General features: G+C 40.8%; 1 protein-coding gene across 7 annotated transcripts in view; it reads right to left on the bottom strand.

Moving 5' to 3' along the window:
* The window catches only part of ZMIZ1 (zinc finger MIZ-type containing 1), a 339,116-nt gene that overhangs the window by 205,009 nt on the left and 106,931 nt on the right, over positions 1–27,176 (bottom strand). For 6 of the 7 annotated variants that reach the window (XM_077183273.1, XM_077183272.1, XM_077183278.1 and 3 more), the window contains exon 3: positions 17,577–17,659. The exons of the other annotated variant lie outside the window; for it this stretch is intronic. The gene's annotated coding sequence lies outside the window, so the exon portion shown is untranslated. The remainder of the gene's footprint in view (positions 1–17,576; positions 17,660–27,176) is intronic. 7 annotated transcript variants of the gene reach the window in all.

Below are 27,176 nucleotides of genomic sequence, written 5' to 3'. Positions count from 1 at the left end.
TGTGTTTATTAAGGACATATAGAAGTGCTGTTATCCCAAGTGACATGTTAGGCAAGCTTAGAACTTAGATTTTGTTCTCCCTCTTCCTTTTTCACTCCCTTGAAAAGGTTTTGGGGAACATGGATTTGTAAGACTACCAAGGAATTCTGTGGCTGAGGAATTTAGAAATTAAGTAGCCCATTGTCTAGATACCATATTTTTTCAGGGAGTGCTTTTAGGGCTCTTTTCTGATCTTTTAACATCTATTTCTGACTATTCTTATCTCAAAATGCTTTATCTTAAGAACCAGAATAGATCTACAGACCAGACTATGAGCTTCCCATCCACAACTAAAGCTCCATGGACAAGAAAGAATAGTAACAGCCACCTTCCCACTTCCATGTTAGGAGTTAGATAGGAGGTACCCACTGAGAATGCAGCTACAGAAAAATTTCAGTGTACACCCTCAGAACTCCACTCTTCAACTCTTCCCAGGTTAGCTTTGCCCCAGAAGTGGCATCCCCTGCATACAGTGTCTATGCAGTGTCTATGCAGGAGGCTGCAGAGACTGCTCAAATCCCCACAGGGGCAGAAATGAGGAAAGGTTGGTTCTCACTGACACTTCAATGCTGTTCTTCACATTATGAATCAGGCCTTGCAGAATGGATGGAAAACAGCCTGTGCTGTAAATATCAGTATCGAGTAAGGGTCCTTTTTGTCGTGCCACGGTAACAATCTCTGCAGGAAAGAAGCTGTGCTTGGGACCTTGAATGTTAAAATAAAGGTATTAATTTTGAAGGGATGAAAAAGTCAATAAAAAACAAATTCAATCATCTTCAAAAGACTTCAGTGCATAGCTCAGAAAACACTGGCAGAAGACAGATGCCTTTACCACAACAGGAGGGCAAATGAAAATACATATTGGAAAGGGGACCTTGCTTTCTTGGAAACTTCACTGTGAGTTCCAGAGGCCTTTGTTGCCATCTAGTCAGAACTTAGCAAGCTTCAGTCCAGCTTGCTACCATTTCAATTTTAAAACACACTCTAGCAGTCTTTCTTTAAAGGTTAAACACAAACAATTTTCAATAGGCAATTTCTGACACTTTGACAAGACTAGTAATGTGTAACATTGTAAAGTCTGGCTAAAGCAGTATTTCCAAGTATTTCCAAGAGTTCAGCTGGTTTTCACTTGTGAAAAGCCTCTCTCAGTTAATTTTTATCCTCTTCTCCCTGAAAGTGAGCAGGTAGCCACCCAAAACACTGCAACTGACACAAAGTGTGTGCACTTCAATAAATTTTACTTCTTTGCCCAATTGATACCACTGAACACTGCTTTGATATAAATATTTGACCATACCATGTTTATTTAAAATATACGTATATAAGCAGGTAGGACTTCAGAGAAACCAACTGCTCTTCCATTCTCTGAATTCCCAAGTGCCTGAATAACGGGTCAACTACATAATTTCTTCTTACTCTCTTTTCCCAGGAGATGGGAGGCATGGTATATACTCATTTTCCACATACTAAAAAAACTCCAACAAATTAAAGATAATATGTGCATACACATGCACAAAATATTCTTTGTTTATTCCTTCAACTATTTTAATTGGTTTTCTTTGGAGTCTCAAAGACACATCTATATTTACTTCTGCCAACATGTCTGTACAACATAGCTACTCAAAGTAGTGTGTCTTGTGAGATCAGGGGCTGCTTATGCTTTTACTTAAAACTGCTGACATCAGTATCATGTAAGATGTACAGAAATCAGGACTGGTAATTCTGGGGATAGGTACTAGGCTACACTGTAATTTACTGACAGAGTCAGGCTGTCCACAAAGGTAAGGTTTAGATCTGCTCTCTCCCAAATTCTGACAAATGAACTGCAAAACTGATTTGTGATAAAATTACTTCTCTCAGCTATACACACAACAATTTTTCTTTGGTCAATCATCTGTGCCACAACAACATGAACTCTTTTTATGTACGGTGTTTTATAGTTCAAATCTTCTGAACAACCCACTGAGTTAAACTATTCAATTCAAACAAGTTCTCTCACAAATTTTGGCCATGTTACAGCTGGTTCTTCTTGAATGCTCCAACTAAAAGATTCATCATTCATAAACGCACACTGAAGAGGTTACAAATCCATTTCTAATGAAAATTTGGGGGCTGCTTACTTTTTCTATGGGCCATTTCCTTACCCAAGGTGTATGACTGGACACAAAACAAGCACTTACTATGGCTACTACATTGCTGGCAGAGAAAGAAACACTGCCTATTCTTCTTTAATTCCCCTTCTCTCCTTTAAGAAAAACCTCAAAATCAAAAATATGTCTCAATGCACGATTTCAAAACCTCTTAGGCTAGAATCTGTGGGACTCCCCCAGTCATTAACGCTGTAACAAAGAAGCCCTGCTTATCCATGTACTTCAGAGAGTATCATGACCCTAAGCCTGATTTTATACTGTGATTTAGTTAATATTTTTGCATTACTCAACAGCTTTTTCCTAGCCAGAGCACATTCTCAAGCACACATACACAACAATGTGTTCTTAATTACTCTGTTGGTGGGAAAGTCTGTCAGGTTTCTTACCTTTTATTTTTAGCCACTTCCAAGTTCTTTTTGTCCGAGTCTGAACTGGGGAGCAGGGAGCATTTATTTCTATTAATCAATCAATGATGGCAGTGGTGGTGCACTCTAGTTTTTCATTCTGACTGCAAAGCAAAATTAAAAGCTGTATTTTGCAAATTTACGCATTATAGATCGTAGCGGCAGCTGGTGGACTGCTGCTGAGCCAGACCGTCTTTCCCCTTCCAGTCCCCTGTGACTGAGAGGGAAGAATTACAGGACAGCACTAGCAGCTGCTGCTGCTGCCCCAGAAGCAGCAAGCCAAGGTCTCTGGAAAAATAATTGGGGAGGCGGGGGAAGGGAAGAAGGGGGACAAAGAAGTTGGGGAGGGGAAGGCATTGCCAAGGCTGGCGGCACAAACAACGCACTGCACCTTGCCCTCTAAACAAACAATTGAGCTGGTTTGGGCTTCCTTCAGGAGACATAAAACTCTTAAGCCATTATGTGACTTGAAAACACTCCCAGTTTTTGATAAGGACTGTCACAGAATTAAGAAAGAGTGAGAAAAGGCAATAGTCCTTGCAGTCTGATGCTTGCAGCAGTTTGCTCTCAAATCCTCTAAAAATAAAGCACAGTACAATGAGCAACACCCTTCCTTGCAGCTTCCCAACAGAGTCATTCCACAGAGCACTCTACATTAGCACAGGCACAGCCTACAAGTCAATTCATGGTCTGTCTCTTGTAAAACAGGGGTAACCAAATCCTTTCTCACACACATGTAGTCGTGAAGATAAATAATTCATGACTCCAAGATATCATCAGTGTGAAAATACTAACAATCATTCATTTTTAGACAGATCTGAAAGTGGAACTAGTGGGAATTGTGCCCATTTTTTTAAAAAACCTGCTCAGTGCAAAAATCAGCTTGCTTATGTATTTGGTCACCTAAGCAGTGGCTCAGTGCAAGCAAGCCATGCCCATCTATGCTACTCAGCACACTAAAGCTCATCTCAACAGGGTTGAAAAAGACAAATACATGACTGACCAAACCACATCTACCCACATCTAAAAATCTGAAGGTCACCCCAAAGCTTTCACATTTCCCAGTGGATCTCCAGGATTCAGGCTGACCTCTGGGGTCCCACTGAGTGGGACAGCAACATGGCTCACTCCCTGTGAATGAAGAACACCCTTTAGAACAGTGACTTCCAAGAGAGCTGTGAATGCTCATTTTCAAGAGAGATAATCTGTTACACACAGATCACACAGGGCCAGGCATGCATGTCTCACTGCTCCTTCTGCTAAGGGACTTCAATGCAAGATACTACTTGGTCCAGTGGACACTGCTTCATTTTCACAGCAGTGGTAGATTTCCAGATTATTATATAAAATATATTATATATATAAAAGAGATTATTTGAAGAAAACATTCAGCTATTCCAAAAGAAAAAAGGAAACAAAGACCACTGCCACCACAACAGATGTAGCTTTCTGTGCCTTGTTTAGAAAGACTGATTCAAAAGACATACATTCGTAGTTTAATTCCTGTATGTGAGAATATGCTTAATTTTAAATATATAACTCAGATTTTATACAGAGGACCCTCTTTTTATCCTGTATATTTGGTCATTAAAACAAAGAGGGGAAAAAAACCCAAACAAGAGAAAATATTGAAACTTCGAATTGATCTCATACATATAAGCCAAGAAATACTTAAGGTCAGAAGAAAGTACTGGTGGCTAAAACAGATTGCATTGGTTTTGTTTTGTGTCAGAACCCCTCTCAAGATAAGCCAAGAATGCTGTATACAAAACCACTACCATTATAAACAGGCACAGCCTTCTCTAAATGTTGGTATTTCACATTCATTTTTGGGAAGCTAAGCTAATGATTGCTATCTGAAGAAGCAGCTTTTGATATAGCATCAATTTCCTGAAGAATATATCAGTTTATTGAGCAGGGGTTTTCAGACTCTTATCTCATTCAATAGTATTATGCCTTACTTTTTTAATTTTTTTTTTAACTATAGTTAAAATACTGAGATACTAGTAGAAGACACTTCCTCAAAATCTAACTACAGGTATCAGCTGCTGAGACTATCAGGGACTCAATCTGTTTGGAAGTTTTTGAATAAAATTAAATAAATCCTTTCTCCTTGGCATATTAGATCCTACATTGTTTCTAAACACAGAGTATTTAGTCAAAGTACTTGTACACAAGGCTCAGATTAAATCCACTACCATATGAATTTTTAATGCTTATAGGAAAGAAGTTTCAGCAACATTAAACCATTTCTGCTGCTACAAATGCCTCAAAAGTTATGACTTCCAGATGTTACAGTGATGATAAGGATTAGAACACACGTCCACCATTTATGTCAATTTCTAACTGTGTGAGTAAACAGCTGAGGACAAGAAGTGTTAAATTACACAAAAGCCATCACTGTCTTCCTAGCAGTCTTAACCATTTAAGGAACAGGGCAGGTTTTTTCCTCCATAATTCATGAGGAAGGATTTATAGAATGGCTTGGAATATTGCCACAAGAAAACCAAGGCATGTGGCCTCAGAAGTCCCAGCATCACACCCATGGAAATGGAGGATCAATAGAGACCAATAAATAGGGTACAATGACAACCTGCACCAAGGCAGCCCGTTTCTTGTAGTCATATCATGTGTCAGCTCTATACTGAAAATATTAGCTACGGCAGGCCTCTTCCTCAGCAGCAGCTCCCTCAATGACATCTCAGACACTCAAATGTGATCTGAAGTTACTCATCTCAGTGACTACACTGTCTCTTTCTCCTCCCTCCTTTTTGACCCAAAGCTATTTTTGAACTTGACCTTCTTTCAGTCTCTCCAGTAAGAAAAAAGCCTTTGATTTTTTTCGCATTTGGGATCACGATGGAGAGGTAGGCACTATCCACTGTTCTGTGTGCAAGAATGCTTTTTGCTCTCCTTACATCATCTCTTTGTCACTCATTTATTTACCCACAATCCACTTGTTTCAATTATTTAACAGATCACCATACCTGTATCTTTCTTCCCCTCTTGCCTGGGAGGCCTCACAACACAAAAACTTAAGAAAACCATCTACTTCATGAAAATTGATTCAGCAGATGTTTCTCCTTTGCAGTAAGTTACCTTGGTGTAAGTGGTTTTAGACCTATTAAATATAAACACACACGGAGCTATTTAAGGTATTCTGTCATTCACTTCACTTTTCAGGACTGAGAAGTCTGAAGTTCAAGAACATAAGAAGTTTGTTTCGAAGACAGCGTAGCCTTACCACACACATTTTCATAAGACACTTGAAATCTCAGACTGTGCCCGTACTTCATGTTTCATAAACATACCTACAGCTTCTGCACTTGGACAATTACCTCACATTTCATGCAAAGGGCATTAGAAATATGACACCTGGGCTCACACATTTAGCCTGAGGCTTCAGGCAGATAATGCACTTTGTGTGAGTATGTGTGAATGCACGTTGTCCAAAAAAGAATCAACTGCAAGCTTACAAAAGGAAGAAAGCAGACATACTGCTAAGTACAGCCTCTCCATCAGAGACCACTACAGCTACAAATATTCTGGTAGCTTGTATAGTATATTCGTGTGACAAGTAGTAAATTGGGTCTGGACGTATTTACATACAAAATAATAAATTTACCAGCTACAGAAAACAAAGGCAAAACCTTCCCAAAAATGCAGGATGTTATTATTATACCTTATTATTATATTCTTATACCACTATCAAAACTGAATCCACTCCATTGAACTGTTTGCAGAAGTCAAGCTACATTTTGGCAACAAAAAGAGCAAATGTTGTTGATCCCCTGGTTTCATGTATAAACCCAAAATATCAAAGAATCAGGTGGTTATTACTCAAAATGTTACTAAGACATAATTTGAGACTAATATCTACAGTCCTACACCACACTGTGGATGAAGGGAATAATCACTGAAATTAAACTCTACCACAAACCCTATTTCTAAAACACCTTCAATTCATTATTAAGATTCATTCTACAAAGAACTGGAAAGTGAACCTGGTGTCACAGTTCAACTTTAAATAAACTCTGACAATACTTAAAAATACTCTGACAATACTTAAAAATACTTTGACAACGGCTATTAAAAGGAAAATTCTATTTTTGCCAGACCTATTATTGAGGTTCCCTACTGAGGAACGTAACAAGTTGCTGGCTGATTACTTTATTGTGTAATTACTCAGAACTTATCACATACACATCACCTCATAACATAATGTGGCTTGTCCTACAATCTTCCTATTTTCATGACCAGTCCTTACAAGAAGCTAGAGGCACAGGTTGGTTTGGAGAGTTTCTGGATCAAAACAGTATCTGACATTGCTTCAAACTGATAACCATCAAAAAAAGTCACAACAGATTCAATGGCCAAGGACAGTGAAGCCTATCCTCCAGATGTTTGCCTTCGTGAGATGGAAGGCAAACATCTGGAAGCTCAACAGGCTTGAGCTATGTACCACCAGTGAGAGCAGCACGATTACTTCAATTGAGAAAAGCAGACGTTGAGTTATCTAAAATTTAGTGCAAAAAGTGTTCCAGCATCAGCAAATACATTGAAAAAGCAGTACAAGTGGAACAATAACATGGGCATCAGACTTATAGCATCAAAAACTAAAATACCTGGTATACAATATGCATAACAAAGATCTATCCTGCTCTGAACTTTATGGTATTGCTCACTGCTGCACCGTGATAAGTAGTACATGTCCCTTACTTAGGAAAGGAAGTCCCAGGAAAAAAAAATAAAAGTCCCGTGCTATTTATTTAACTAAATAGCTGGAATAAAGTTCTCTTCACAAGTTTATAGCCTTATGGCTTCACACATACTTCTTCAAGACCAAAACTTAGTTGTTGTGGCACATTAAAAGGAAAAATGTGACTGAAATCTATTTTTATCTACAAGCTCCTGGAGAGCTAGTATACAGATGTACATTTCTTGTACTTGCATATGTAATCAATATTTTACATTTTCTATTTTTACTGTAAAATGACAGCTCACAGGAATAACTGCTAACTGCACAGATCACTAGAGACACACTCTGGGGAGTTCTTTTTCTATGGACATTTTTCAGGAAAGCCCATTGCCTTTAACTTGAAAAAGAAATGGTTGGACAGAACTGGCTTCCTGATACATATTTTAAAACAAAAGCTGGTGACAACCAAAGCAAAATCAAGATCAAGGGAGAACAGTCCTCAAAATCTAAACCGAAACTTTACCCTCAGTGAGAGTAGTCTATATATATGAAAATAAAAGTTTAGCCTTTTCTGATGAAAAAAAAAAAAGGAAGCAGAAGGCATTGAAGTAATTTAAAATACAGTGAATAATGTTTGAAATATTTTGACATATATGAAAGCAGTAGGAACAGAAAACAAGCTATTGTGGGTTAATCCAGTCATGCCTCTAAGTGGGTATTCTGAGCAGAAGACACTTATGTAGGCAGGGTGCAGGAGCCCAGCTCTTGTCTGTAGCTTCCTGCCTTCACCCCACAGGCAGGCAGCAGGAAGAACAGGAGCTTCCCTTCACGAGTGCTCACGGAAGCACCACGGCTGTGTTTAACCCGCTGGTCTGCCTCCCCAGCCCCCTACAGCAGCAGCTCTGCCAGCTAAGGCAGCTCTCCCATGGCCATAGCCAGCACTTCTCCACAAATACCAGTCCTGCCACCACTCCCCAGTAAGATTTTAATGTTATCTTACGTATCTTTTACAGGAAAGACCTGTAAAAATACTGTCCAGTTGTCCAGTATCCTCACCACTCCTTTTCAGTACTACTCTGCAGCAGCCAGGCACACCTCTTGCCCATGAGACTTTTCTAAGAATTTCCCATCATATGGAGTGCAGCAAGAAGAAAACACGTATTATCCTATAACAAATTGGCCCATCTTCTGGATTAGGGAAAACCAAACTCTTCCAACAGGCAAACTGTTGTTGAGGTTCCCCCCTCAACTACTTGGAGCACAGAAAGATCACAGCCATGCACCCCATTCCTATGATGGCCACTCTGTTATCTGAAAAGGTTATGAACCCCTGACCAACCAGCATGTTACCTTGCCATCTCCACCACTGGAAGATAAACATCATTTCAGCTTCACTCGTTGTCAGTGATCCTTTCTTATCACTGTTTTTATTTTTAAAAATGTTCCCACCACCCCAAAAGCTGTAGTTTAAACAACGTGAAGGAAAGACAAGGGAAAACTGATGTGGTGAAATTTGCTATTAGACAGCTAGGCTACTTGTGTCATGATTATCTGTTTCTTGCAGAAAGAATGATCCAAAGCTACTATTTACATGTTTAAACTAACCCAGCCCAGTTTGTCTCCAGTGGTGCACAGAATAATCATGTGAACTATCTAGATAGCAGATCTGAATGGCAGCAACTTCTGCCAGAGGCAGCAATGAGCTGCTGAGAACACATGCTTTTCACAGCCTTATACTCTCCCTAAATTCAACCAGAGCTGACTGAAGACTACATCTGAAAAGAGGTATCAAAATCATTATGATGGGCCACACACATGAATTTAGAAGGAATTTCTAAAGCACAAAGGGGTTAGAGGCATTCATCTCCCTTAGTATATTCAACCACAAGAGTGCCCCTGCCTCGTAGTGTTAGGGATCTGCTCTGGAAACACCCACCTTGGCGCTCAGAACTTCCCATCATTCTGGACACCTGCTGACACCTGACACAAAAGCCAAATACTTGAATTCATGCTTATCCATCAGTTGCTGTGATTCATACACAAAACTCCCCAGCCCTCAGTATTTGAGCCATCTGTATCTTTTATTCCCCTTCCCTTCCCCTTAGTGTTTGTTGACCATGCAAGTGGTGCACAGGTGATACACTGGGCTGAGACAGGGGAGGAACACTGGTGACCAATGTGTCATTTATTTTTTTTAAACCCCTAATCTACATATTTGGAGAGGCAAAGAAACAGAGAATATACGATTCACCCTTGACATTCTGCCAGATCACTTCAATCCTGTAAAATGCCCCCTAATGACCTGAATATAATACCATGGTGTTACAGTGTCACTTAAATACTGCAGGGTTCTTCCTCTGGCAGTGCAGTCTGCACACTTAATATGTAATGTACAGGATTATACTGCCACTAAAATATTACTTAGTGCTGATGAAATTTCAAATTAATTCTGGGAGCTAAATCATTATTCAACTCTGCCTTTGCAGAGATACATTCCCCTGGTTGCTTTAATAACAGTGATTGTAGAACTAGAAGGTTGTTACTGTCTCTTCAAGGCTTGTTTAAAAGGAGAAGTGGCCTCTAAACTGTCAAGCAAGTTCATGCAGTGATGCATGCATGTTTGCAACTAAAAAAATAATCTGAACAAAAAATGGGCTCAAATATTAAGAGAGCTCATAGCAATGTGGCTCATGAATAATTTCATTATTTAACAATAAGTTAAGAGACTTAGCCCAGTTTTTTCTCTATATATATACACACACACACATACATACTCCCATGTTCCCATCCACCACCACCCTCCTCCACAGACAGAAGATTCCATAATAATTGAGGGGACATATTCTTGATGAAGTAAATGACACAGCTGCTGGTAACTGATGAAACTGATCTTTGCCAGTTGAGGATGTGGCTTTCAAGTCATTCTGAGCTCTAGCTTTTCAAACCTAAATAAACAAACTTGAACTTTTTACAGCTCTGGGTTTCTTCTTCCTGAATAATTCCCGTTACTAGTGAGTATCCTGTACTTTTAGGTAACTACAGCACTTGAACACTAAGATGGGCCAATCCTTGACACTGCACTAGAGCCAGTGTACACAATAACTTGCTAACATACGAAGTAAGGGAAGATGAAAAACAGTGGATGGGCTAATCATAAAAGCAAGTTTCTATCCTCTGAATGTTTGCCCATTTTTTAACATTGTGTTTAGATTTGTTTCTGTTTCTCATTTAAAATACCAGGCTGCTCACTTCTACAATGAGGTTTCTTAAATTCAGGAAGTGTTCCCAAGCTATACTGGAAAAAAAGCCCAAACCAAAACCCCCACAAAACCAGTGGTAAATGAGGAACAACACAGGGCCAAGCAGGCTGAAAACAACTTGTGGCAGTGAGTCTAAATTAGGCTAAAATAATCAAACTTTCTCCTTATTAAGCTGTTACCTACTTCCTCATTCGTTAATATTGTCGTTGTTTACACTTGCAGCCAGGCCAAAGATTTGCCCCTCCCTCCAAATATAATTTCCTGCTATTGACAGACATGTTCAAGTGCTGGATGTGTGTATGTCTACATGGCATACTGCAGGCAGAGGCGAGCCTTCTTGGCCACCATCCAAGCCAGCTGTAAATGAGCCAGCTCCAAACTGGAAGCTGTGTAAGCACAATTAGCACAGCAGTAAGCCTGATCTAACACATCCTGCCAAGAGACCGAGCTTATTAGCTTGAGCCCAACAAATTGCACACGATGGATATGGGGCTTCTGCTTTGGCTCCATACAGAACGTGGGCAGCTGAAGTACATCAAGCTTCTATCTGCCCACAAGACATGGTGTAAGTACATCTTCTCTTGGAGCATACCCTCTGCTGCAAGGACCATCATTCCCCTCTGCATCAACTCCCAAAACACTCTGAGTGCTGTGAGCAGATGGAGGGAACAGGGATCTCCAAGTGAGAACTTCTGAGGAAAAAGCCACCAGGCAGGTGTTTAGGCACCAGGCACCAAAAAGGCCAAAGGGAAAGGTGAGGGAAAGGCAGAGCAAAGCACTGCAAGACTCTACAAACTGATAAAGAGCACTACACTTCTGGATTCTATCAGGTCCAGAGCAAGAATGACCAAAAACCATTACCATACTGTAGATGTTAAATGGGCTCTGCACAGGTGCTCCTACCAACAAAGAATTCACTATTTTTGGTGGACATTTAAACAGTCCAAAAGAGGAAAGTGAGAGAAGGAAATCTGTAATCAGACTGGAACCCAAGAAACCAGTGCTCCCCTGGTGCCATGGATTTTATTAAAGGACTAGTGACAGTCTAGCTGTTGGCAGTAGTAGGCTGAGAAACTTACAAATTCAGAGCAAAATGAGACAAAAATCAAAGGGTAGCAATGAAAATCATCGGGGGGGGGGAAATAAAAGGCATATTTTAAGAAGAGTGCCTGAAGAGACTGGGAATGTTTACATTTAAAAGGGCAGTAATAAAATGGTCATTGCTAAACTATATTTAGCAGAAACCAACCTATACAAGTCAGTCAGCTTCTGCCCACCCATTAAGAGAGCACACGGGCAAGCAGAAATTCCATTGAAGTGCCCCAATCAAAGGCGACAAAGAAAACACCTTATTCAACACATAATTATTTTGTTGCATTCTGTGTCAACAGACTGTTCTGCAGCAAACACTCAGGATCTTTGGAAGGTGGTGTTCATGCCTGTTTTCTTTTCCCTCCCACTCCACTGTAAAAGAGTATTTTTAGCTTTCAGTTTGAGCTTTCTGATGTATGGGACAGGTATAAGCAAGAGAGAGAAGAGACCCCACAAGGTGTGGCAGACAAACTCCTCCACACATTCAGATTATGCAGATTAACTAGGTTTATTTTGACTTCTGAGATTTTTAGATTACATTGTGTATATGGAGGTTTTCCATGATTTGCTAGCTTAAAATATTTTCTTTGAAAAGGCTTAGTTTTATCTGGGGTGAAGACTACACATCCTCAGCAGACTCAAGCAGTTTGTATACTTGTCCCTGACCCTTGCCTGATCATCAGTTTGGGCTAAACACCTGCTGGAATTTCACACAGAATTTCTCACACTCTAGTAACACAGATCTCAGACATATCTATCTTCCTGATTCAAGGCAGCATTTGAATCACTGATACCTGCTTCAAAGGAGTGTTTTTCTTCCCTTCTCCCTATCCTTTCATAAGCTTCTAAAAACATGACCAAATCAAACCAAATTAATCACACCAGGTTAAGAGACACAGACAAAAGAAAAACTAAGAGCTGAAATTACACTTGCACTGTTCTTTTGTCTTGAGAAGGAAATAATTTTCTCTCTGTTTTCTCACTTGAAGGCCTGAAAAAGAAAGCTATGCTGTCAGAAATATCAAGGCCTAATGAAATGTGTGAAAAACCAGTCATACCTTCAACTTACTAACTTCAAGAACGTGAAATAGAGGAATGTATTTAAATATTATTTGGTATGAAACACTTAGAAATAACACAACAGTATGATTACTGCAGGTTAATTTAGCCTTATTTAGATTTTTCAGTCATTTAAAAATACATATATAATCATCAACCATTGTTCAGACAGCGACAACTGTTCTGAAACAGGATCTCAATTTACACACGCATCTAATATATCTAAAATATACAGTATACATATGTACAGGATAGAAAAGTCAAATAACCATTCAGTCCCTTTACTTACACATCCTTCCAGTGAAAAGATAAAATCTTGGCTTATAAATCAGCTGAACTAATATACCCTAAAAGAACACATTTCTAATAGAAGAAAACAGCGAGGAGATAAACATGATTAAGGGAAAAGGGAGGGTAGAGAAGTAAAGTATTTGCCAGTTAGCTCTGAATACTTTTGTATTGAACAAAAATAAATACTCAATCTGCTTATTATTTCTTTTGGAAATACTTTTTTTGCAGAGAGGCATGCAAGTTAGCATCCTTTATAAGGCCATAAGAATCTTGTACACACCACCATAAAGTAGCTAGTACAGAATACAGCAATCTCCCATGCAGTGACATGATAAACAGAATCCTTGAATACTGATTTAGTCTCCCTTCAAAGCAATACTTATTTTTTAAAAAAAAGTAAAAAAGGAAAAGAATCAGAAGCCATCTGCAAAGGAAGTACCTCAGACTAAAAGACCTGTCTACTCACTATGTGTACATTGCTTTTTGTTTGGACAAAGTAAAACCAGGAGAGAATGCAATGTGTCTGCAGAAGGTTCTTCTATTTTTAACTAATACTGTCCTGTCAGTATCAATTCTCCAGATAGCAAATCCTTCATTAAAAATATAATTTACTGTCAAAGGCCATTAGGAACACAGAGCTTTTGAGAACAAGTTTCAACCATGACACCCATTGGCCTGCCTAAACAAAAGTTTCCTTAGGAAGGCTTGGGAATCCTTAGATGGGAAGGGTCAAAGCCAAAGGATATAGTATCATTACAAAATTACAAAAAATCTTTGCACTGTCTCATACAGGCAAAGTGACAAACCAGTGAAATATCCTAAGGAACAAGACAGAACTTTGGAACTTTTCACCTGAAACTTGGGGCGCTACAGCATTTTACTAAAAAGTACAATACTGAAGACAACTTAAGCAAGAAGTTACCAACATTTTACTCAGCTATACATATTTTATGCGTCCTGGGGAAAAAACCCCACATATACAAGCAGATAAACTCAAATTAAAACACAGCTTGCCTTTGGAGTCATGTCTTACTTTTAAAAAAGATGACTTCTATATACCAGAGCATTTATATTTAAGCCAATATTTTAAACTATGTTTTTCCCTACAAATTACAGTACAAGAGTTTCTGAACAACTTCTTAGCTTCATCCTATTCCCTTCTCATTCAACTGCTCTACTAGAGACCAGTAGAGCAGGAGTCAGACAGTGTGACAATCTGTGGCAATTAGACATCACAAAACTTAGAGAAACAAAATGTACGATGTACTTCATTAATGTAGATTATTCTAGACATTTCAACACTAGGAGAATGTAATTCAATAATTAGTCACACTTTAAAAGAGAACTCAGAAAGTTCAGTAGGGGACAGGAGAAAGGAGTGAAGAAGCCCTGTCAAAAGTGCAGAATTCAAGCCCTTGCTCAATTCCAAATCTACCCCTGCTCCTCCTCAGAGTGCCAGTTTGGGGCCTGAAGTTGGGAAAAAAAAAACTCTACTGCTTCATACTTAAAAGGGAAGCTCAAAAGATAAACTATGCTGACTTTCTGTAACTTCTGATGCAATAAATAGTCTGATTCAGCAACAAGCCTCTCTTGATATAGTTATACACCTCCCACTGACCGTGGCCTGAGCAGCCTCATGGAATACACAGGCTCATTGCTGGGAGATTTTTCACAAAGGCAATCTGGAACAAGCAGTTCCTAGCTCTGGCCACTTGTTACCAGCTCCTGTTGCACTGCCTTCACCCCACCCCTCCTGGGACAGCTTCATGGTGCTGCACAGAGGGACTTGGTTAAGTTAAAAATAGTCCATTCATCCTCCCTCTCCCTCCCTATTTTTGCCAGGTTATTTTTAAAACAGATACATTCTCTGCTCTTGTTCAACAGGCAGCTTGGCTGGAAGGGGAAGGGAGGAGGAGAAGCTGCAGCTCTGCCAGCCCAGGCTGTAAGAGGGACTGCAGAGTCCCTTCAGCCCACCTTGCCACTAAGACATCACATATCCATGGCATTACAGACACACAGAGGTCCTCATAATCCCAATTTAAGCTGGTGTTTACAAAGTCTGAGAAGGAGCACGTACTATTCCTACAGTTAGATGGAAGAGGTTTGCATAATCTTATCCCTCATATCCCAGGAGCCAGAACTAATTCTGTGCTTTTCTGATTTGACTTGGGGATTCTACGCCACCACAGCAGGACTTAGGAAATGGCTCTTCACTGTAACCTTGTCTGAGCGCTCATCTTTTGTTTGCATTACTCTGCCTTGCAAGATGACAGCTATCAAGTCAGATTACTGAATGCCACTCACAGTGACACATGCCAAAAGTAAACCATTAAGACCATCTAAATAAGAGCCAGGCTTAATATGTAGGTTGCCAGGTGTTACATCTGTAAGAAATCATTCTAGACAAGTTGAGCAATTCAAAAATTATCAAATATTTTAACTTAGTTCTTAAAATTCACTGGAATAATCAAATAAAAACTCTTCCTGAATTCCTAAAAGAACCCTGCATTTCAAGTGCAAAGAATTTAGGCTGTCAGAAAAAAAAAGGGGGGGAAGGGGGAAATACAGCAATTTTTTTGAAAATCCTCCTAACTCCCACTGTTTTTTCTGTGTGTTTATGAAGCCTCCGGAAATACCATGGCAAACATTCCAGCTCTACAGCAGCGAGGTCACATGACCCAAAGGCACAGCAAGGAACTTCTCTCCCAAGTTCCCTTACGGTAGAGAAAAGTGATCTTTATTTTGGAAAACAAGGATCCAAGTCTAGGGAAATCTTCAGGAAATTTTCAAGAGTACAGCTTTTTTTGGTGGGGTTTGGTGTTGCATTTCCTTTTGTTATTTATCTGCTGCATTTCTAGGCATGCACATACTATTTTTATTATCTAAGACAAGCATCTTAGACCTACATTCAGGGACCATTAAATACAGTAAACCATTTAAGACACCTCTAAAACCTACTTGTAATCTTTTAAGTAAAAACTACTTGTAAGTATTTGTTCTCTAAATCTTCTATTAGAGTTAAAATCAGTACTGCTGTATTTCTTAATACAGCCATGATCTTTTCCTGGCAAAGAGTATGGCACTTAAAACCTCTCTCGCTTCTTGTCTTTCAGGATTATTTCAGCTAGCACTATTAATGAAAGGATTTATGCAAATAAGCTTTGCTAAACATTATGAAAAAAAATAACTCAAAATCTGAACCTGAATCACAACCTTGCATTTTTACAAACAATCACGTGTACATACTTGGAAATAACTGAAATGTAGAAGTATTGATGAATTATAAATTAATAAGTGAGTATCAGAAATTTGTGGTTGTCTGAAAACAACACAGAAGAAAGCATGGGGAAGGAATACAGTCCTGCAGTAGAAATGCACAGCAAATGGCAGGCACTCACCACTAACTTGCTTTGTAACCATGTCAGAAATGCTTCTAATTATCAGCGGTAAAAGAGGGATGGCATTTCTGCTGGAAGCAAGTTTTACACTTGAGTCTTTCTTGTCCCTTCTTTTTCAGCCTATAAATATTAGTCTTACACATTTTTCTCCCATACAGCTCTTGAAAAGGTTGAGTTTTTCAAGGCTGAGAGCAGATAGAAACGTTCATCAAGAAATGCCTTGAGGTCAACTGTCTGTAACTCATCAAAGTGCAGCACTGAAAATATGGATGGTGGATTATATGAGCATGGTAAAGCAGATTAAAAAAAAAAAATCTATGTTCTGATCATCAGTAACATTTTTTCTGTTTGGAAATGGGTTCAGTTATGCACCCCCAGTGGTGATGGTCACAGGGTACTGACTTTTTCAGGTGCATTCAAAACAAATACAGATGTATGGAAGTGGCTTTAGTGCTATTTCCCAACATATAGAAATCCCACTGGGATTTGACAAGGATCAAAAATGGAGAAGACCCACACAGCACTGTAAGGAGAAGCAGCTGGTCCACAAGAAAATGATGATGTAGGTCAAATTCTAGAGAAGCACTGAACTACACTGAAAAGGCAGAGATGAGCTTACCTATGGCTTTATAAAGTATTTAAAAACATCTAAAAAAAACCCCACAAGCAAAGGAAAAGCAGCAACAGAATAAGTCTGCAAAGATTATTTTTCTTAAGTGAAGAAGGAAACAGATACCCTTGAGTGCCCACTCCGTGCTTTTTTAAAAATTCTGTACAACAGCTAGACATAAGATATTGAACATATTATTGAAACTACTGCTCACTTCTACTCAGGGATTTCTGCTTAGTTTATTATAAATGCACATTTATTGGCAGCAAGTAGAACATATTATTGCTCTGTTTTATAGCTGGAATGGTGCACACACAGAGTAATTTGTTTGTATTCCCTATCAGGATCAATACTGTACCGGGGATAGCCTGAGGAATGTTTATGCTGAGGGCTTTGCTTGCAGTGTTTTGTTGTTGCAATCAATTGACCAAACAGAGCTGCTTCTTAAAACAACAAATAAACTATGATAGTGACCAGATCAGCTATTCAAGCATCAAACACGACAGAGTGTCTGGAAAAAGAATGAAGGCCCACAAGTGTTTTTAGTGCTGGATGACACACACAGTTTTCCTACCTGAGTATTTCCCACCGGCCTTTCTTCCTCTCAGTAGCTGGGGACTGTTTCCTCAACACCCTCACATAACAAGATCCATTTTCCTGCAATAAAAATACAGACACATCATGCTTCCATTCTCCTGCAGAACACAGCAGCATTTGAATCAGCTCAGTGAAAAGACCTGAAATGAATTAAGAGCATTTAGGAGTCCAACAACCAAGCCAGGATGATCAGATCTGGGCTGGGGCTCTAGCCCAGCTTTTACCACCCCCAAGCTTTTGAGACTCACTCAGCAGTTTAAGTATTACAGGTTTTCATGCTTGTAACAATGAAATAAGGAAAAGATAATGAGAATTCTTTTGAGGTTTATATCAAAATTTCCTGAGCCAAATGGTAATTTTTTTTCAGTTAAAGGTCATGCTGAAGTCTCTTTTATTCTCTTTATAAAGAGTACTCACTGACTACTGTGAGCTAAGTGCCATTAAAAAAGATAAAACAACCCCCAAACACTACTTTAAAAAATACACCAAAATACCTCAGAACCACCATCCTCTCTGCAGCAAAACAAAACAAGTTTGTGGATTACACTGGCACAGCACTGCAACTTCTAGGAAATGTTTTTTTAATTATAAAGAAAGATTGCAAAGCGAGACAGGGGAATGTTTATGGGTAGTCTGTATTTTGTTACATGCTGTTTCAGCAGGCAGACAAGGTGTCCTTACAGCATGATACTACCAAGCTCCAAAACTCAGCAAATATTGAGAAAAGGAACACTGACTACATTTTGCCTCTCTTTTGACTGACTTCCAAATAACTTCCGTACAAAAAAAAAAATCCCATTAAACATGAAAAAGCACATACTACTGGGGAAAAAAAACACCACCAACAAAAAAATACCAACCAAAACACAACACAGCAAGCCCCACACAATTTGCAACCAGTCCAACCTCCCCAACTACCAGCTGTGAGAGCAGATACTTTCACAACTCAAATTATGCAAAAGTAACAGGTGACTTTAAAAAAAGGCAGAGGAAAAACCCTAAGTTATTACAAATAACTTGTTACTTGCATTCAATGTTTGTTCTGCAGCCATATTTATCCTTTTCACTGGTAATTCACCAAGAATAAAAACATGACTGAAAACCTTTTTAGAAACAGTCATCCCACCCCAACACATCCAGTGTCACCAAGGGACTGTCTGCAAAGGGCAATTTTAAAGAAATTACATATTGACAAGCACCCTGGGTGAACGTTTGGCTTTAAGGCCTCATTGAACTGTGAATGTTTTCACCCAGAACAGGTTTATTCTCTTCCAGAAGTTTTCCCCAGTGCTTTTCTTCTGCTTATGCAAGGTAGGAATATCACTTGAATTGATTGAAATTTAGTATTTGTTAACATGACTTTCTTAGCCAGTGCAGACTGGACTTTAATGAAGTTGCAGTTAGTTATTTTAGTTTGTTTCTCCAAAGGAAAAACTTTTTTTTCTGCCTGTCCCAAGATCTGGTTACCATTCCAGGTGTAACTGGATTGGACTTTTGTCAGATCAGGCTACAGCATTTACCTGGACACTGGAATTTTGCCTCTCCCTCCTCTCTCCTGGAGTCTTACTTTAAACACTGCATTTATGCAGCTCCATGGTTAGCTGGAATGGGGCAACTAATTTCCTTCAGCAAGTTGTCTCAAACAGCTCTGCCAACACAACACAGGGAGCAGGCCCAAGACAGGAGTGATCAGCCATCGTGGCAGAGGGTAGAAACAGAGGCTGTTTGAGCCAGCTTGAACTGCATTGCTGCAGCACACAAACACAAAGCCTTGCTCCTTCCTCTGTGCTTTATTCTGCCCATCTGTAAAACCAGCACCACAATTCATACTTTGTTTTATAGAGCACCTCTTAAAATGAAAGGGCTAGCCATTAACATTTCTGTGAATTCACATTACTGACCACCCACCCCTTTCATAAACCAGGTCCAAGCTGGTTCTAAGGACACTGGCACTGTCCCCAGCAGCATCTGCTCCCTGTTTTCCCCGCACAACCTGCTCAGGGCTTGTACAATGTCCCCCCCACCGCTCCAGCCTGTTCCGTGCCCCCACGCCAGCCCCAGCTCTGCCAACACACTTCACACGGTCCTGCTGGGAACAGCAATCAGCTTCTAAAAATAAAATTAGCTTCTTAAAGCCTGGTCCCTTCTCTCGTCCTGTTTCTAGTAAGATCCCCAAAACCCCTGAACTGGCTAAGTTCAGAGGTTAGCGGGCTACACCTGAGAATGAGAATAGATGGTAGAGAAGAAGTGTCAGCTGGAAAGCCCTTACACCTGGCTTGCCTCAGCCACCCTTTCCAGGTGTGTTTGAAGCCCTGCTGTGGCACCGTAACTCGATGCTGCACAATTCCCAGCCTTGGCCACATCCATAGCTGGGGCACGGCCCGTTCTGCCGCTGCAGGAGCGGACTGCAGGAAGCGCCGAGCCCGGCCAGGGAGCCGGGCCAGGAGGGGAACCCGCAGCGCTCCAGCCGGGAGGGCTTCCTGCTCTTCCAGATCCAGCAGGGGGAGCACAAAAACGCACAGGCTTTTTGGCCATAAATGATTTTTTGGCTACGAACCGCTGTATCGCAATGCTGGACACTCTGCGTTAGGCTACTCCTACAGAAATGTTTATGGCGTGCATGACAAGTGCACCGCGGGCAGAACTCCGGCTCCAAGCAGATCACACCGCAAAAATCAACTGGGTGGAGGAGCCGACCAGGACCAGGAGAGGCCAGGAAGGCTGCAGAAGCCGGCGGCAGGAAGGAGAGCCTGCACAGCAGAGCTGCCAACGCCAGCAATTTTATCCTGTCCCCTGCAGCACTAGGAATTTTTCCTAAAGCCAGCTCTCCGAAGTCTCATCATCACATAAAAATTTCAGCTTTCAGCTCTTTGTTTTTTTTTAAGCGATATATTTATCTCTAGGCTTCCAAAGTTCAAAACCAAAGCTGCAAAAATAAACCCCAAAGATTTAAACAACAGCAAAAGCAATAAAAGAATCCCTCAAAACTGTTGTCTGTACATCATGGGCAAAAGAATCTCAACTCCGGGAATTCCACATAATTTTCCTTTATTTACAATTAACAACAAACTGTTAATTACTGTTTCAGAAATTGAGGAGGGGAAAAAAAGGAGACTATGTTCAGCAACCACTGAGGGGACCTCTCTTCCTGCAGCTTCCCCTTCCCAAGGGTCAGCCTCACCCGAAGACCTTTGCTCGCCCAGCTCCCCCGGTTTGTGCCGGGCCGGACCCCCAGCCCTGCCCCTGCCTCAGCACGTTCAGCCGCAGGGTGCGTCCGCAGCGCCTTCTCTGCCTGCTCCTCCTCCTCCTCACGTGGCCTTGGCCTACTCCTTGCCTCTTCATTCCATTTCCCCTGTCCCAGGCTGGACTCCTCCTCCCCAGGGATGCCCTTGCTTTGGGTGACCCTCACTGTGCTCTGGGGCAGACACGATCCCTCAGGGACCCTCCTGAAGGGCAGCCCAGACAATGCCCCCACCCCTGGAGCCCCTGCTCCTAAACCCACCAATTTTGGCCCAATATACTACATAGCTTCAACATCTTTTCTTATAAAATGGTGCTCTTTTTCTCAGTGATTTTGCTAAAATTAATGGCAGTGGTATATATATATGAAGGGAAACACCCAGAGCAACCTGTGCATTACAAGCCTTAAAATTAAAGCATATAAAAATACTCTAAGTGTGAACTGGAGGAAATCCAATCGGGAAGTGTCAAAGAGTTCATCTTTAAACTTCCTAATCTCAGCTGTATCACTGCAAGGGACTTAGGTCAAGCACCAAGAACTTTCCCTGCTTTCTCATCATATCCTGGTCCCAGCTGGTGGCCACCAGATTTTAGAGACAAGTTCATAACAGATCTCTCTGGACCATCACAGATAGTCCTGGAATCCTGCCTCTTGTCCTCAGCCTTACCCTCTGCGGAAAGCAAGAGCGAACCCAGGGTATCTCACTGTCTGTACCTCAGCACTTACCTCTGCTGGGCTTAAATAACTGTAAATAAATCAATCTCTAAAAGTAACCAAGTGTAAACCCTTCAGTTTCCATACACAAAATATCACTTGGACTCCACATACCCAGACAAAAATGAAGAGATAGCAAATAGAAAACACTCAAACAGAATTTTTTGAAAAACAAAAATACTGCTAAGATAAACAGTTAAAGAATGTTGTACAATCCTCCTATAGAAATGCATAAGGCAGGTGCATTTTAGGGTATTTTCCTACTTGCACAAATTATTTTGAAGTTCCAGCATTATTCTCCTTGAACTGTAGAATATGTTCAAACTCAAAATTCCTGTAAAACCACAGTATGTCAGCAATCCCAACTTCTCATTTATCCACAGCTGTAACTGGGTCACAAGTGAAGAACACAAAGTGCTGCTCTTCCTAAATAAGCTTACTGGTCAGCAAGCATACTTCTGCTATGTGAAAACATTAACAAACTTTACAGAGAGTTTAACTATTACATGCAGTCCTTATTAGGTATCATAGCTCTCTATCAGGACGTTTTAGAAACTTGGGCTTTCTTGAAATTATAAAGTAACTCAAAATCAACTGTGAGTGTATGTCTGACAAGCATCAGATGCCATCCACACTGACCAAGAAACAGCCTGCTAGTTTAATAAGAGAAAAGCAAAAACTGTTGTTAAACTAAGTAATGCAAAATAGGTGAGGGTTTTGGAGAGGGAAGATGAGAGACAGACAGAGTGTCCGTGAGAGGTTGAGAACGAGAATGTCCGTGCAGGTTGGTGTATTCCTTCCTGGGCAGAGACAGAACAAGGGAGGAAAGTAAAGCTGGGAAGATCTGTGTGAAGGGAAGCAGGACTTCAGACAACTTTCAGCTTTGCCTACACTTAGACTTGGTCCTCAGTAATCCTTATTAAAACAAGAACCAAAACCACTCAAATACATCACATCAAAATGCAGCAGCCACATGGCTGTAAAATACAGACACTTATCTGATGAACAGACAGGATGCACACTCCTTCCAAACACAAGTAGCAGGAAGTCACAGAAAGGGCCAGGCTGCGCTGGGACCTGCTGTGTGCCTCACCTGGCAGCACCCAACACATCCCCTCCTGCCTGGGGAGCCCTGGAGCAGCCTCCTGCCTTCACCCCAGCAGGGCTCCTTGTGCCCTGCAGAGCCCCAGGAGAAGCCTGGGCCAGCACTCCTGTGCTACCCCATTGCCTCCTGACATCTTTTGTTCCCAAAATAGAAGAAGCAGGTTCTCATAGGGGGCTGCTGCATTGAGCAGTGCAGCCACTCAGACACTCGGTCAAACCGGTGGCTCCTGTATCACATCATTACTGCAACCAGTCCTCCAGGGAGATTTCTCAAGCTCACCCTGTTAGGCAGAATGCTACAAGGGCACAGCTAAGTATGAAAGAATCACAGTAATAAGTATGTAAATTTTGCTTGTGTTTTTTCTCATTTTCTTTCTCACCAGTGTATAGAAGCAAAAGTTTTGTTTATTTAGTCATAATTTTCTCAATTAGTTTTCCCAGTTTAAAACCCCAAACAACTACTTTTAGTTTTTTCTCTGCATAAACAGAAAGCAAGCTTTCTCAAACTTGTATTTCACATTATTTCAAAAAAATAAAACAAAACTGAAATGCACATTTTCTCAGCTGCAGAAAGCCAAGAATTTGCAATTTCCTTATTTTGAGATGGAAAGCAAAGGTCCAGGTTGTTGCCATACTCTATGCATTTAAGGCCTAACGGCAGCTGTTTGCACTATCACGATCTCCAGTTTAGAACAACAATAACAACAAAATCCTTTTCTTCTCCCAAGTTGTTCTCCAAAAATCTAATTTCTGAAAGAACCACTTTTCCAATCCTGCTCTTTTCTTAAGGCTGCATCTAAGATGGGTCCAGTGCACCTAAAAACAGGGCATGAGTAGGCCAAGATTGCTGTAGTCCATGTCTCTGCTCTCTTGTCACAGCCCTGGAAACCCTGAAGTCCCTTTGGCTGTGCTGCACCCTACCTCCCTCCCAGCCTCACACCCCAGATTTAAGGGGCTGCACATGAGTGAATAGAATAGATCAGGGGTTTAAGCAGGAACAGGGAAATAGGACTAGGAGGACAGGCATTTCAGCATATTTTTGTGAAGCCATAATCTGATGGAGGGGGCTTTGGCCCAAGCTGAAATAAGAAAATTTGGTGTGGCTGCCCTCTGCAAGGCAGTCCAGGCAGCTCCTTCTCCAACCCCTGCTCCAGGCCAACAGCACCCAGCCAGCTACAGTCAGAGTCAGCCTGGGGCTGGAGGGCCCAAACCTACCGAGGTTTGCAGCTCGCTATCATTTCACAAGTGGCTGTGGCAGTCACGGCTCCTCCCGGCCCAGCGGGCAGCAGCACATGAGACTGCATCTGTTTGTGGCAGAGGACTGAGCTGCCAACTCACAGGCACAGGATAACAAGCATTATTAATCTTGGCTTAAACGGAACCATTGTTCTGGAGATTGGACATCTCTTGTAAAATCCCATTATTAGTGACCATTTGCCATCTATTTCCGTAGAAACTTTTTTAGTGTGCTTTGTTCTATTTTAGAAAAAATTCTCCCCTTCCCTTTTCCTTAAGTTCTATTGTACTTACAGAGCCTTCAACAATAATCCACTCAAGCACAACCATGGAAGTGGCTTGAAGGAACAAAAGCTGCTTCTGGCATAGCCAGTGCATCTGACTCTCCCGGCATACAGCTGCCTGTACAGCCTCTGCAGATTTGCAGGGCACCAGCAGCTACAGATCTCCCTCTGCTCCTCCTGTGTGTTGGATACAAAATAAACAGTAAACACGAGAAGTCTGCTCAAATTATACTTGCAGCATCAGCTAAGTGTGCAGGTGAGTCACAAGCAAGTTCTGCAGCCTATCTTGCTAAAGGAATAGGGAGAAGACTGACCTTAAAAGAAAGCAGTAGGCATGAGTAAGACAAATTAAAAAAAAAAATCCAACTCCAAGGAGACAAGGCAGTGGAACCAAAGTGTCTCAGGCTCTGTTAAAGAAGACTATTGCCACATCTAGCAGTTAGTACCCACCCAAGTAGAGTGCCATCAACCTAATTCTCAAACGAGACTAGCAGAACAGTGAGACAGGATTAGACATGCTTGTTTTTAACCATTCTTTGCTCTCTCTGGTGTATTACTATCAGCACAGCATTGGCATCAAAATTACTACCCTTCAAAATGTGCAGAGCACATTTTTTAATTTTACATGTCGCAGTTATGTCATCTGGGGTTATTTATTTTTTAATATAAAGTGGTATAACATACTTAATCTGTTTTGAGAAAAGAACAAATTGATTTAGTGAGCAGTTCAAGGCTCTCCCTGGAGACACTCAGCCACACTCAGAAATCTGGATAGAAGTTGAGACTTTGCTAAAGTCATTTTAATTGTAGGTCATAAGAAATGTCAAGATATAAACCACCAAGGAATACTAAAAATTAAGCCATCATCTCTGAGAGTAACAAATGTCTTATATTTGGCAGTAGAATAATTTCTAAATCTTTACAGCATTACTACTTAAGGACAGTGGCAGAGCAAAGGGCTTAGAATTACACACAACATGTGTGCATTATTTTTGCTGGGGGGGGGCAGAACCCAAAACCTGCATGAAGCAAAAAAATACTGGAGTGAAGGAAACTTACACCACCACCAATAAAAATGTAGTGGTTTATCTTTTTCACTTTGTTTCACTGCATCTTGTTTCACTAATCTTCTGTTAATAAACAAGTCTTAGTCTGTTTTGGTCTGAAAATGTTCCTCCCTATGCAGTATGGAACAGAGTTGTGTACACAGCAACACATATGTGCAAAAACGGAGCACCAAATAGAGGAAAGCTGGTTTTTAAGAAAACTTTAAAAACAAACAAAGAGAAACCTCTTGGTAGCCTTAGACCATTTCTAGAGCTTTATGCCTAGGTTTTACAAGCAAAAACCTCTTCATTTTTTTTCTTAGCTAAAAAGTACTTCTTAAACGGTGTTTTCCTATAGAAGTTACACCCCAACTTCTGCATTTTTGACCTGGATCCCTCATTTACTGAAACCCTTTTACAGAACTTAGCTGAAATCCCCCAAATTTTCCTTTGCCCACTTACCTCAAACAACAGTGATAAGACAGCTCTAACCTTAACAGATCAAAGTGAAAAACCCTCCAAGTTTAACCTTCTTAAAACAGAGGAGGTTAAAAATTAAGTGCATTTTCAACACCAAAGAACAGTATCTGAGAGCTCTTACTAAAAATATCTAAAGAACACATATATAAACCATTTCATTCTCCAATGTCAAAGTTAAAAGGTCAGCAAATTAAAATAAGGAGCAGGTTTTTTTACCATCTCTGCCTAATAACCTCTTAAACATGATGAACATACACATTTCCTTTCCTGCCCTTCCTTCCACTCATGGGAGTGGAGATGAGAAGGCTATTTCCCTGATTTTAGTTAAATCATAATGGAACTCGCCAGTGAACAGCAATTTGAACAGAAAGCAGTTCAAGTGATGTGAAGACCCATATTAAGGGAAACAAGCTCAGTATGTGGAAGGAAAAAAAAGTAATTTAACATCCTATATTGCTGCCAGTCAACTTAATTATGAACATCTGTTTTGTTTGGTTTAGCCACTGCCCCTAGCAGGTGTGCCAAGACTTATGGGTGAAATGCCATTTCTCTAAATGCAAAGGTAGGCATTTCACAGAAGTTTAAATCTATCCTCTGCCAAGTCCATTTTCTTGAGTGTCTTCACATCAGCTCACTGAATACCCTAACCACCCTCCTTCTGTAACACTGAACATCATGTATATCCAACCCCATGTCTGCACAGGGTGCAATTGCCTGCTTTGCCTGCTTGAGTGGTGCTGTCATGGCAGGGAAGTGAAGGGCAGGAAAGCTGCAACACTATGACCCAAATAAGATGCAGGCAAACACAATTTTAGACATCCAAGCCTTTAATGCAAATTAATGTCATAGCAATGAAAGCTCCAAAAGGAATAATTGCACAGATGTCTGAGAGGAAGAGTCTTATCTTGGGATTTAATAGCTAGAAGCAGTTTCCCCCCATCTTCTCTTCAGGTCATTTGGTTTCAACAGATAGTGCTTCTTGCTGTCTATCACACAAGCTATTACACAAGTACTCTCAAACTGGTAGCCCTGGATCCTGGTTTTCTGGTCCCCTGGAGGGCTGCAGGAGCCTTCCCTGATGCCAAGCCCTGCCAGGCTGCCCATGTTAAAACTCGAGGTCATCCGCAACATCAGAGGCAGCATTACACAACTCATGCTCTGCACGGACATCTGAGCTGGAAAGACAGTAATTTCAAAGCAAGATGCACTTTGCCTCAAGATCTTCCAAGTTTTCCTGCAGGCTGTTCTTAAAATCTTCCACTGATAGCATTTCTAAAATGAGAATTAATTTTCTGTGACATTGAAAGAGGGAGGGAGAGACCCCAAACAAAACCCCAGTCCTGCCTCACTGACTTCACTCCTTATATCTGCACAAATATCCACTCCTTTCCGTGCTGTCCTTGAAAGCCCTTTCTCTGCAACACACCAAAAGCTTTTAACCTGTACTGAAGCCACTGTCATCCAGCCCCAGC

The sequence above is a fragment of the Agelaius phoeniceus genome, chromosome 9 (genome assembly GCF_051311805.1).
Source record: "Agelaius phoeniceus isolate bAgePho1 chromosome 9, bAgePho1.hap1, whole genome shotgun sequence".
In the NCBI taxonomy this organism is placed as follows: Eukaryota; Metazoa; Chordata; class Aves; order Passeriformes; family Icteridae; genus Agelaius; species Agelaius phoeniceus.
This window is presented reverse-complemented; position numbering and strand designations above follow the sequence as displayed.